At 30.2% G+C, this 14,110-nt stretch overlaps 1 pseudogene; it reads left to right on the forward strand.

Moving 5' to 3' along the window:
• Positions 1–12,875, forward strand: part of LOC142317991 (TATA-binding protein-associated factor 172-like) — a 128,507-nt pseudogene extending 115,632 nt beyond the window's left edge.
• Positions 12,876–14,110: the final 1,235 nt, after the last annotated feature.

The raw sequence follows: 14,110 nt of genomic DNA on the forward strand, positions 1-14,110 counted from the left end.
ATCTACAAATGTTATCACCATGTTTCTGTTCCTGTTCCTGTTGTAATCTATTATTAGCTTGAAACTCATGATCTGATCTGGACAGCTACTCCAGGGTCTGAAACCTCCCTGAGTATTCTCCTAGTTCTTTCTTGAGTTGTAAACACATCCTGTTGAGAATGATTCTTGAAAGAATTTTGTATGTTGTGTCTGGGAGTAAGATTCCCCCTGTAATTGTTAGGATCTGTTTTGTCCTCTTTTTTGTGTAGCAGTTAGATGAGGTCTGCCATCCAGTGTTCTGATAGTTATTCTTTAATCCAGATGTTTACAAGCTATTGATCAATGGTGATTTTGCTGGTCTTCTTGCATGTTTCCAGATCTCTACAAAGATCTGTTCTTCTCCTGCTGCTTCATAATTCTTCATCTCACCCAGTGCTTGGTAGACTTCTTTTATTGTGGGAGGGTAGATGTTTTCCAGTGGTGTTGTTATTGGGGTGTAGATGTTGAAGTTTAGATGTTCTGTCGGTTCTTTGCAATTTCGAAGTTTGTTGAAATATTTAGCTAGGATTTCCACTTTGTCTTTATTGTTATGGACCATATTATGGTTTTCAACCTTCATTAGTATGGTTGAGGGTTTGTATTTTTGGAATTGGTTTTTGAAGGTTTTTTGGTAGTTTCTTGACTGCATTTTGTTGAATTCTTCTATTGATTTAAATATTTCTGCATGGTGTTGCCTTTTTATTTTCCTTAGAGTTCAGGTGGTTTCTTTTTTGTTTTACTAGATTTTGGAAGGATATTTCTCATTTTTGGGTTCAATGCATAATATCCATGCTTGATGTCTAGTCTCTTCTGTTTTGTCACATTTGCTGTTCCACCATTGATGCTTTTTTGGGGGTTTTATAGGGGCGATATGTCTAAGGTTGTTGAGTAGACCTTAAAGTTTGTTTTTTTTTTATAGCTTTTTGATAATTTTCATTCTTGATTAATTAGGTGGGGTCTATTTTTCTTTTAATTTAGGGGCTTGGTTTTGTTGCTTCCTTTGGTGAGTGAATTTAATTTTAATTTTGACTATGTAGTAATCTGAGGTTGTATCTACTCCTCAGAGGACTTCTACAGTGTAGAATTATTTGCTGTGGTTTTTTTTCTATGAAGACATGATCAAGTTGCTATTATTCTTTAGTGTAAACAGGTTGTTTCCAGGTTTTGAGTTTTTGAGGTGGTTTATACTAGTGGAATTTAAAAAAATACTTATATAATTTAAGGATCCCTTAAATAACTTTTTAATAATTAAACATGTAAAAATGAAATTTACCAGATGTTCCTACCTGAAAAAATATTGCTAATACCACACCCCCATTGATTGTAAAAAGTATCCTGTTGTCCTATTCCCATTTTGGTTAGGGTATTAAATTGGACCTGATGATGTCAGATCAGAAAATAAATCATTTTGAGGTAACGTAACATTTGCTAAATTAAATTTGTTAGTGTTTCATTGTTGAGTAGTTATTTAAGAGGTACTGTTGATCAGTTTTGATGTTAAACTATGAAAGATTTTAAAGGGTCATCATTTTAGTTAGGGTTGTTATAGCTTGAAGTTTTTTTATATAATTTTTTTTTCAATGTTCTTAAAAACGAAGTGTCACAATACCACCCTTAAACATTTAAAATTTTTGAGTTAGCCCTCCTGTTCTCATACAAAAAAAAATCTGATGTGGACACCACGTGACTTCCTTGTACACATATTAAATTACATATTCACATTTTTTTAAATAAAAATTACATAAAATTTTATTTCATTAATAACTAACTTCTGATATTTTTTCATATTCTTTTTTTTCTTTATTGAATTATTGTTTATTGTTAAAAAAAATTTACTATCGAAGGTTAATAATTATTTATTAATAAAATCAATATATTTAAATTAAAAAGAAAAATGAAATGAAGTCTGATTCGAATTGATGAAGTTGTAAGATCCAAATAATTCATTAATTAAAATTTGATTTGGCTATAACTCTGGAACTAGTGAAAATAAATACTGCTTATGATATAACGTTGAAAAGCACTCAATGAGGACTTATTACTGCAGTTAAGAAGAAGTCCAAAATCCATTTTTTTTTTTGGATTTTGGGTTTTTTTTACACTTTTGGTCCAGTCGATTGCAATCAAAAGCGAGGTGCACAAGTAGAACAGTCCTAAATCCAAAACTTCATCATCCTACGGCTAATCATTTTTGAGTTATGCGAGATACATACGTACATATAAACGTCACACCAAAAGTAGTCCAGAAATGGATATTTCTGTTGAAATCTGAAACTGAAATTTTTCACAATCTCAATATTCCTTTACTTCTTACAAGGAAGTAAGTAATAAGATGTTTCAAGATAGGAGAATTTGTGGAATTTTCATTTTTTATAATTTAACTGTTGAAAAGTTATTAAACCATTTCCATTCTTTATGAACTCTTTTTGTATAAAATATTTAAAATAGTGAAACTACCAAGACAGAAATTACTCAACAACAAAAAATTGGGTTCTGGTTCTGTCATTCTAAGTATTGAATATATCAATACAGGAGGATGTTTTATGAAATTACATATATCTTACAATTAATAATATTTTGTTTTAAACTAAAAAATTACAAAGAGATAGAACAGCATAATCTTAAAAAATTTGATTATTGAATAATTATTGATTTAAAATTCATTATTTTTTATTGTTTGCAGGATTACTACTGTGATCTTAGTCCATTACAAGAACAACTATATGAAGATTTCACGCATACACAAGCACATCAGTCCTTAACTGAATCATTAGGAAAGCAACAAAACACTAGCAATATCCAGAGTAACACTCATATATTCCAGGTGTGTGTAAAAAAATGTTATTGTTTTAAATTCAGAGTATATTTAAAAAAAAAAAAAATTTGAATAATTGTTTTATTTTAAAAAAAAATTAATATATTTTATTTTTATTTTTTAATAGGCATTAAGGTATCTTCAGAATGTTTGCAATCATCCAAAATTAGTACTATCACGTCAGCATCCAGAATATGAAAAGATTTATAAACAGTTAGCAAGTCAGAACTCTAGTCTAAACGATATACAGCACTTAAGTAAGACATTGATTTTTTCTTACTCTTTTGTGTATTCTTATTTTCACTGTGTTTTGAAGTTTCTCATAATAGCTACCCATATAAAAACCAAACTTTATTTAAATATATTTGTTTGATCTAATTTAGCTTCTTCAAAATACTTCCCTGCATGATTTATTGTTGCTCTAAACATTTTTTTTTTTTTTTAATTGCTACACTTCCTGGAGTCGGGTTATTTGAGAATGAAACTTTTTAAGGTTGATTTTTTTAGTCTTTAATTAAGAAAAAGTCCACAGTAGCCAAGTTGATTGGGGCTTTGAGAAATGGCAGTCATCACACAATTCACTAGGAACATATTGAGAGGAATAATTCATGAGTATTTTTATAATGCAACAGCAATAAATTGCTGACTTAAAGTCATAAGCAATACCCTTTTAATGTAGTAAGAAAATCAACATGTCCTTAATGTTTGAAATATTTAGGCATGCATTTTTGGGGGCTGTTGTAATTTTCTCTGCTAGTAGCTGAGACTTTGCTTTGCTTTCCACATCATAACTACATGCTTATCTAATCACCTATTATGGTATCTTACAAAATGTTTTAATTATCATTTTACCAATAAAAAAAACCTCATGACTGACAACACGATTCAACTGTTGGTCAAAGATTGTGATGCAATTATGCTTAATTTGAATTTTATGCAAAATGCATGCTTAGTTTCTTTGCCAAATCAGTTGAAAAATTTAGTTTGATCAAATCAAACAGATTTCTATTTCATTTGGCTATTAAAAATTCTCTTTGATAATAGCATTCTTATTTTCAATTATATTATGCTTATTTTCAGTAAGTTGATGTTGATGGGCATTCAGATTTGCATTGTTTTCCGTTTTCATAGTGCCTAATTTGAAATGTATTCATAAAACTGTATACAACTTCCCCATAGTCATATTGTAGCATCATAAATCTCTACTAAAGGTTTTCCCCATTCATACAAAATTTAACAAATGTACAGCTTGTTCTTCATTCTTGCTTCATCTTTTTCACCTGCAAAATTGTCATAGACACCAAATATGTCTTCCATTGCCTGCCTTTCATCCAAAAGATTCAAGTTTGAATTTCAGTCTGGAAGTAAGTGTATTTAAAATTATGTTATTCAAGCTACTATAAAATAAAAATGAAAATCTAAAACGGCAACGAACTGGTGTAGTTTGAGAACTACTAATAAACTACTGCATCACCATGTAGCTAACAGCACTGTGCCATCCCATTTTTTTTTGTTTTAATTTGAATTTGTTTTCTTTGTTAAGCAGATCTTGTATAATGTAACAGAATCTTAAATTAAATTATATCAAATTTACCTGCACAACTTTTGATAAAAGAAGTTAGAATCTTTTATACAAGATTTGCTTCATAAAAACTAAGAATTCAATTTTAAAATTTCAGTATATATAAAATGTTAATTGTATTTATTTAATTTTATTTGTAATTTTTTTTCTTTTTTAGTTTTTAATAACTATTTTTACCATTTTTTTTTTTTTTATTACATTCACTTAATGATTTTAAAAAGAGAAAAAGTATTTTTTTTTAGAGAAAAAGGACATTAGCACACTCTCATAAAAACATTGAGTCAAAACTACAAAAACCTTAAAACATTTTAAGGTCAACTGTTCCCCAATAAATTATAGAATGCTTATAAATTGCTTTATATTTTTTGTTATAAAAATAATTATTTACAGTACACCTTCTCGTAAGTAAATAGAATTTATGCATTATCTACAACTAGATTGTAATTTTGAAAAATTACTTTTTGATTTGTCTATATTTAATTTGAATTTTTTTTCTAGACAATTGTTGTTAGATTGTGGCATAGGTTGTGATACTGTCTGATGTAACACGGAACCTGTCGTCAATCAGCATAGAGCCCTTGTATTTTGTCAATTGAAGGCTATGTTAGATATCGTTGAAAATGATCTTTTTAAGTAAGTAATCAGTTATATAATTTGATTAATTATTTTTAATTAATTAGTATATAGTACTTATTATTAAACGTAAAACATTTATAATAACACTAGTGTACAAAATTTTCTCTTAGAGCAAATAGAAGTGATGTCTATATCTATTTTTCCCCTTGAACTTAAAAGTGTTAACAGAATTTTTCATTAATCTCCTTAGTTTTCAAGTTACACCCTGTTCAGTGCTATATGTATGTTATGGAAATTATGCAATTATGTTATGGTATTATGTATTTATAATACATAAATGAATATAAAAATTGTATTGATTAAGCATTTAAAAATGATTATAAACTTTACCATTAATATAGGCGGGTTGCACGCGCAGCATACAGTCCCCGCTATAGGATCTCAGTTTATACACATATATGCTCTTTCACAAACAGGCTGTTTGCGATGAGCAATGTTTTGCTCACTGTGTAATTTGTGTACAATTCATATTGTAATAATTGAATACATATCTTAGAGAAAATAATCTGATTTAAATAACATAATCATCATCTTTGCAGTAGTAATAATAATCTTCATTGTTTATTTTTCTACTGACCTAAAATAATTGTCAAATTAAGAACTTTTTTTTAATAGTTTTGGTTATACTGTAATATTATCCCGTGTAAGTTATAAATAAATACTGCTGTAGGCATAATCATAATGGTAATAATTTTAATAGCGTAAACGATAAATCATCATCCCGGAAAGCAGTTACGATAAGAGAAGATTAATTTATTTATTATTGGCCTTTATTTATTATAGGCCTATTCTAAAATAATTAAAATAAAATGAAAAGTCTAAAATAACTTTTATAAATTTAGTAAATTACTGACCTTGTCAAAACAGTTTTTTTTTATTTCAGTAAATTTTGGGGTAAATCTTCAGAACTGCAATGTTAATCACTCATACTTATTCACTGAAAGGTGATTAAATAGATGATCACTTAAATTTATATCACTTGAATAATATGAACGTTACTGATAAAACAGCACTGTATATTAAAAAAAAAGTAAATATACTTTTAACTTGACTACAAAATTTTTATAAAATATACAAATTTAATTTATTTTACAATCTTAAAATACAAAAAGTAAATTACTTTGACAAATCATCAGGTTCACTGTCTTTGTCATCATGAAGATTTATAACAAAATGATTCATTGTTTCTTCTCATAGCCCTTCTTTGACAATATTGTGTTTTTCAGCACAACTAATGCACCTAACCCAGTCATCAGTGGTTACACACGTTCAATGACATCATTCAGCAACACTTTAACATCTTTTACTTTAAAAGTACTGTTGTCATCATCATCTCTTTTAATCTGGGCCCACAGAAATTCAATTGGGTTAAATTGATAGTGGTATGATGGAAGGCGTACCACGTCATAAATCATACTTGCTGCCAACTCATCAACCTTATAAATTTTGTATTTTCTACTACAACTTTAGTGACTACAGAACCAGGATCAATGATTTTCTCTTTTAACCATTCCCTTATGTTCGATTTCTTTATGTTGCTAGTCGACACCTTTTCCTTGTATCTGGAATGGTAACTTGGTTATCCATGACAATGGCGTATCCTTCTTCTAATCCAAAAAGCAAATCCATGAACCAGGTTGTAAAAACCTCTGCATTCATTTTGTCATGGAAATCACCAGATTTCTTCGATTGAAATATTAATTTTGTATTATTAGTAAAACCATACCTGGCTGATCCAGCATCACATAAAATTAAATGGGAATCTTTACCTTCAAGCCACCTGCACTTGACAAATTTTGCCAATTATATTTTTTGAGTGGTTTTGATTTACCCAAGATTCATCTAAATAAATAATAGGGTATGGATTTTTTCATTTCAAATTTTATGCATTTTTTAAGGAATGCCTTCCATAATAAAATAACATCTTGCCTTTCCATTAAAAACTTTCTACCATCATACATTTTTGAATGAAAATCCAAGTTCCTTAAAAATTATCCGTAAAGACATCATGCTACCACAGTGATAAATTTTCTCTTGTAACGTATGTTTTGCTTTGTGAATGGTAGGATACTCCCCACAGTCATAGAACTTAAGGATGGTATTATGGATTACATCCTTATCAAAATCATTCAGATCTATCACTATGTGGTTGTTTTTTCTTTGGAGAAGAAAAAGAATTCACATTTGTTTTGTTATCAGCTTTCCTTTTGGTAGTGGTCTTATTACCCTCAGCAGTAATTTGCTCAACAGTTCTGAGAGAAACACAACAACCATCTGCTGTGGCTTGTTGAGCTTTGGAAAAATACTCACAAAAAACATTACTGGGAGTTTTTAAATGTTAAAAGTAAAACAAACATTATACACAAAGTTCTTACTCTGACTTCGTAAATCTGATGAAAGTACAGAAATTTTTAACAATAGACTGCACACACAAGAAAGCACTCCTACAATCACAGTCACAGAAACACTTACACTGCCATGTTTTTGTGGTAACTTGTACATGGTCATATGGAATGGGAAAGTTGGAACATAGTGGGGGTGATAAGGCAAGTAGATGCTACCGACAAGTAGTCAGTAAAACCACCGTTATAAATGGTAATGAGTATAGTTTGTTATGAAAGAAAGTCTGCAATGGCATAGAACAATATAATTAGTCATAACTGCTGGATGATGCAATTCTAAGATGAGTCAGAAAATGGCTTTCTTATAGACTGTCATCGTTGTTTGTCTAAGTGATGTTACAAGCAACATCTCTTTTAATTATCTGAGTTACTCGTTCAAGTCGTAGCCAGTCTGTGTTCAGTGTTCTGTGATACCTGTAGATATTTCATGCATATGTGCTGATACAATATAGTTGACTGTAAACGTTTCTCAGTTATGATGTTTTCTAAATTTACATTTCATCTTTTAAATTCAAGACATGTAGTGCATATATTTTGTAGTGTTTGTATACTGTGTAATAGACAAACGTTGACCCCTCACATTTGTTGTGCTACCTGTGTCAGATACCTTACAAGCTGGTTATAGGGTTCTCGGCACATAAACTATTTTTGTCTGACTAATGTTGTGGGCATTAGTTCAAAATCAAAGCACACTATTTCATACCCATTTTACCATCTGCCATAAGGCCTGTGGCTCATAGTGAAGAACTGCCTGTGTCTAAACCACCAGAAAATATCATACTTAGCAATGATCAACAGCACGAAGATTTGGCCAAGGATAATGATGATGTAAGGCTGATCCAAACTATGAACCATCATGTTCATATGAGTAAACCACATTTTCTAACACAAGGGGACCTCATTGACATTGTACAAGATCTGAATTTATCAAATTGAAGGCAGAACTTTTAGACTCACAATTGAATGGTTGGAAACTCCTCCAGTATGAAATAAAAGTACATATTTTTATAAATAGGCATAATGACTTCAAGAATTTTTTTGTATTTGAAGATGGACACGTTTTCTGTAATAAAGTTTTGTCCGTAATGAATCATTTGGTCAAATACAAAACAGAGGGGTGGCATTCGTTTATTGATTCATCTAAAGCTAGTCTGAAAGCCATACTTTTGCACATTGGAAATGAGTTTCCATCAGTGCCACTAGCTTACACCATGGGTCTGAAACAAACTTACATTAACATGAAACTTACATTAACATGAACTTACATTACATTAACTTACATTAACTTACAAACATGTAACATGAAAGTTACATTACCACTAGATAAAATAAAGTGTGAAGAATTTTAGTGGAATATCTCTGGTGACTTGAAAGAAATTGCTCTGTTGCTAGGTCTTCAACTTGGTTTCACCAGATATTGTTGTTTTCTTTGCGAGTGAGACATCCTGACCCCATAGGGGAAGACACCCACCATGTGACAGTTGCGGTTGCCACACCCCCCCCTCCATACCCTCCAGAGCCCATAAGGGGCTTTACCAGAGGTCATCTTCAAAAACCTCGGCAAAAGGCGCCTTTTGCCGAGTCAGGATGCCACTGATGTGAATGCCACATGTGACATTTCCATCAGATACTACTACCCCTAAAAAAAAAAACAGCAAACTAAAAACAAAACACATGTTACATTAGTCTCAAACAGGACTGAGTAAACAAAATATGGAAAGGAACTGAAATACTTTACCTACCTGAAGGTAAAAGACTGAGTTCAACACACAATTACAACAAAACAAACCAACAACAAAAATGAACAAATTACAAAACAAGTAAAAGAAGAACACGGGAAGGCCCAGGCAGCACCCTAAATTTCCTAGGCAATCCTTTCTTTTGCCAAATAGTGTATAAAATTCTCAGCTATTAACCATTTGGACTGGTTTCTCCAATTGTCATGTAGATCCAGCGCCGACCCAGTAATATCAACCTGACAGATTTCCATGAGTATCAACTCATACTTTGAACAAACATGATGTACGTCGTCCAATTGTCTACATTACAGACACATTCCTGAGTCCACCAGGCTGAATATCTGCAGCCTGTCCCAGAAAGATATTTTGTCATGTACTTATTCAGTTGTACCCAAGAGGTGCCCTGTAAACTAATATCAGGAAACAGATATCCATCCCATCCCATCTGGCCTGCCACAAAGCATTACCATGTTATTCAATTTCCCAGACTTTGTCAGAAGTTAACTCACCTAAGTTCTTGCAACATAACACGCTCTTACACAAGCAAGTCTATCAGTTTCACGCCCACCATCACCAAAATCACCTCCCATGAAATCATACGGTAGCCACCGACTAACGTTAAAAGTATAAGGCGTTGAGCCCTCAATAATATGTCCCGTTAGCTTTTAAACTTAAACTACCCAACCAAACAAGCACCACATATAGCATAATTGCCTCGCAGATGCCCTTATACAGGATATTCATGGTCTTAAAATTAAGACCCCCAATCAGGATTGATCACATACCAAATACTGAAGAATGTACTACAGGCCTTCTCCATAACATAGTGCAATTCAAGGTGCTTCTTGAATTGCATTTTCTCATCAAGAAACACCCCAAAGTACTTTTGAGCCTGAACGTATTTTATGAGCTGGCCAGCCATCGAAACATGAACCTGCCAAACATCCTTTGAGGAGCATCATAGTGGTCTTCTCCAGACTGAAAGTCATCTTATGTTGATGACCCCATAGCTGAAATATCCTGCAAGTCTGAGTGGCTCAGAACTTAGTTTTCCTCCAAACTTAACAGCATTAACTCTAGGAAAGAATAATGTTGTTAATGCACTACTTGTTGATTCAAAAAAGTTTACTTACCTCTACTCCAATAAAGCTGGGGCTTATGAAAAACTTTGTGAAAGCAATGAATCAAAGTGGGCTTGAATTTTCTGACATAAAATATAAGTTTTCAAAGATCAGTGAAGCAAAACTCAAAGAAGGAATCTTTGTAGGACTTCAGATTACAGATTTATTTATAGATGACAACTTCAATAGTACATTAAATGAGGAAGCGAAAGCTGCATGGAAGACTTTTAAGAGCATTTGCCAGAACTTATTATTATCTCTGAATAAAACAGTTTTGATTTGTGGTGAAAAATTGCAAACAGTTATTAAAAATAGTCATAGTATATATGATGTACATTATTGATAATATTTTTGTTTAGTAAAATTTTTTTCTATTCTTTAGGAAGAACATGCCTAGTGTCACTTACCTTCGTTCGGCTTGATGGTTCAATACCACCTGGTTTAAGACATTCTGTTGTAACACAGTTTAATAACGACCCCACAATTGATGTTCTTTTATTAACCGCACATGTTGGAGGGCTTGGCCTCAATTTAACTGGAGCTGATACGGTATGTTTAATTATATGTATAATATATATCTATTTAGTGTTATTATATCATAATTTAGTGGTAATGGAAGAAATTTTTATTTAAATTTTTTTCTGATTATTGTGTTGTATAATTACAGTAATTTGATTTCATAAAGTCTGAGAGAAGTTTAAATCACTAAAATTTAAATTATTTTTTCTGAATAAAAAGCATAATATTAGATAGATGACAAAGTGGACAATGATCTATTGTAAAATATAAATGTATATTATATATCATTATAAAAAGGTAAAAAATTTGAAAAATGTTATAAGTCTATTTCTACTTTTTGAAATGTTTGTTTATCAAGGTTAGAGTCATTATAAAGGCAGTTACTTTTATATGGATTTGAATGTTAAACTGTGGATACCAGTGTTCTTTGATGGATGGGTTTCAATTAACCACACGTCTCAAGAGTGGTCAACCTGAGATTATTCCAGACTACATGTTTACCAGTACATTTACACTTACATTGCAGCTACTCAGGCCTGGTAAGCCGGTAGTGGTAATTGCATTTGCCTATTCATACACACCCAGACCTGGCAATAGCTAGAAAACTGGTTGGAAAATTATTATTTATTACAAAGTAATTATATTCTATTTTATTTTGTTCAGAATCATAAATTCATCTTCTTAATTAAAATATAAGTGAAGTAAAATTCATTTTGTTTTTAAATTAATTAAAGTTAACTTTTGAAGTAAAATTCAAAGATTATACATGTTAAGTGAGAGTCTTATCATATGCAGTTATTTATGAATGTAAGTATTGCTTTAGTGCTTCCAGCTCCTTCCAGTACATTTTAATTATTAATTTTTGGCAGAAAAATTTAAGTAATATCGTTTTGGCTTCATTATGAGGTTGTAAGAGGTGCCACTAAAACTAAAAGGCAGGCAATAATAGTGATTCTGTATACTCCTCCTATAGAGCTTGTCTGAACCAGCCCTTATTTTTATTACAGTCTACTAGATATAGTTTAAACACAGTTCATACACAAGCAATAAAAAACATTATCCAATGAAATTTTGTTATGCAACAATATTGAATCGTGTATCTAAACAAGTAAGCTGAAAGAAGTAGATGTTACAGAGAGTCATAGTTACCTCATTGCAATCACTGTAGTCAGTGATTATGAATTACTAATGAAAAAATGTACTATTTTATCTTCAAATATCTGGCATAACCACTTCCTCAGTATTAAATATATGTCACTTATCGTTTGAAAACAATATTAGATACTGTTTTCTTTATCAACTGATAGGAGATCGAGGGAGCATTATACTCACAGCAGGTGAACATAATATAAAACTAAGCTATTTTGTGGGCATATATTAATTGTTTTCTAATAATTATAATTTAGCTTTATTCTATGGCTTTAAAATGAAATTTTAATTTCATTTTCAAATTTTAATTTAAATTTTATGGTTTTAAATTAAGTCTATCATCTTAAATATGAACAAAATATGGACAATAAATTTTATGAAACCCCCGGATGTAATTTGAGAAATGTAAAGGTCATTTCTACCTATCTCCTCAAATAGGTGGAAATGTAGGATAGGAAATTGAAAGTAGTATAATTAAACAGTACAGATTTCAAGAAAATAAGTTCTACATCAAATCAATCAACATAGTGAAAAAAGTTGTTTATTTTTTAAGTGGCATTGACTGATAATAATTTTTGTTTTACTTGTAACATATGAATTTTAATCCAATACCCTTATTTGTATCTTTCATTTTTATGTTTTCTAATTTGAGATTAAAGTGTAATGCCTGTTGCTTAATTTGTTTTTTCTTGTTCATTGTTTCTGTAAATTTGTCTTTATTATATTTTAATAAATTATTTATTTTTTATTCAGGTAATATTTGTTGAGCATGACTGGAGTCCAATGAAAGATTTACAAGCTATGGATCGTGCTCACAGAATTGGACAGAAGAAAGTTGTTAATGTTTACAGGTTGATAACTTGAGCTACATTGGAAGAAAAAATTATGGGGTAATTTTTCTTATTCTTATATTATTTATGATAATAAATAACTTGATAATTTTGTTGCTCTTCTATTTGGAACGACAAAAATTGTATTATTTTATCATTTAGTCATACAACTTCAATGAAAGTAAAAAATATCTCTCTGTGACCTCTCAAATTCATTCTTTTTATAAAATTTATCTGTTTAGACCTTTTTATTTCTCTGTTTAAAAGAAATTTTCCAGGTGTGTCAAAGTTAAGTCATATTTATTGTACTATAACCTGTATACATAAAAAAAAGTAAATATTAAGGCAAATTGGCTAGTTCAAAAACAAACCCTAAAGCATTTAAACTGTTCTGAAGTTTTACATTGTTTTTCCCTTGTAACTACCTAACTGCAACATTAATATTGTCATGTGATGTTTGGTCCATTTGTAAAGTGTATATAACAATACTATAATAATATTCATGAAACACCCATATATTTTCTATTATAATGGTAATAATTTATTTTATAGTTAATTTTCACAAGGGGTAGAGTAAAAGCTGAAAATAGTATATTAATCAATATACATGAGTTTTACATTTTCATAACCTACAGCAAGGAAGTTATTTTTTAATTTATGTATGTTAAAAACTGCTTCTTTGTATTTTAATAGTTACTTAGTTGATTTTATACATAAATTTTTATACATTTCAAAATGTTTATTTGACTTCCTCTAATTATTAATTTTTCTAACAATTATCTCACTTCTTATAATTATTATTCATAAACTGAAATTATATAAATATTTCATATTCAAAGACTGCAAAATTATTCTCTTGATATATTGTTCTTTATTGTTTAAAATTATATATAATTGTTCTCTTAATATATTGTTCTCTATTAAAATCGTATGTATAAATTGTTTTTGTTGTGTACAGGAGAGTATTATTAATTCATGAGTTAATAAAATATCTGTATTAGTTATTGTAACAGATATTTTCTTCCTTAGATCATTAAAAATCCAGCAAATTTACTGCTAAATTTTTGTATTTTTGTTTTTCCCCTTATATTAATTTCTTCATATTCCCCTTATGTTCATATTCTGTTGCAGTTAGAAATTTTTTGCTTAATTAAATTTCTCAAGTATGCACTGAGTACTGTAGTGAAAATATCTGCTATTAAAAGACTGACTGGTGAGTTTCATATGAATTTCTGTATCATCATAAAAGCCCATTTTAATATCATTTTCATCATAGAACCATACATAATATCAGCAATA

This window comes from Lycorma delicatula, chromosome 1 (assembly GCF_047948215.1).
Source record: "Lycorma delicatula isolate Av1 chromosome 1, ASM4794821v1, whole genome shotgun sequence".
In the NCBI taxonomy this organism is placed as follows: domain Eukaryota; kingdom Metazoa; phylum Arthropoda; class Insecta; order Hemiptera; family Fulgoridae; genus Lycorma; species Lycorma delicatula.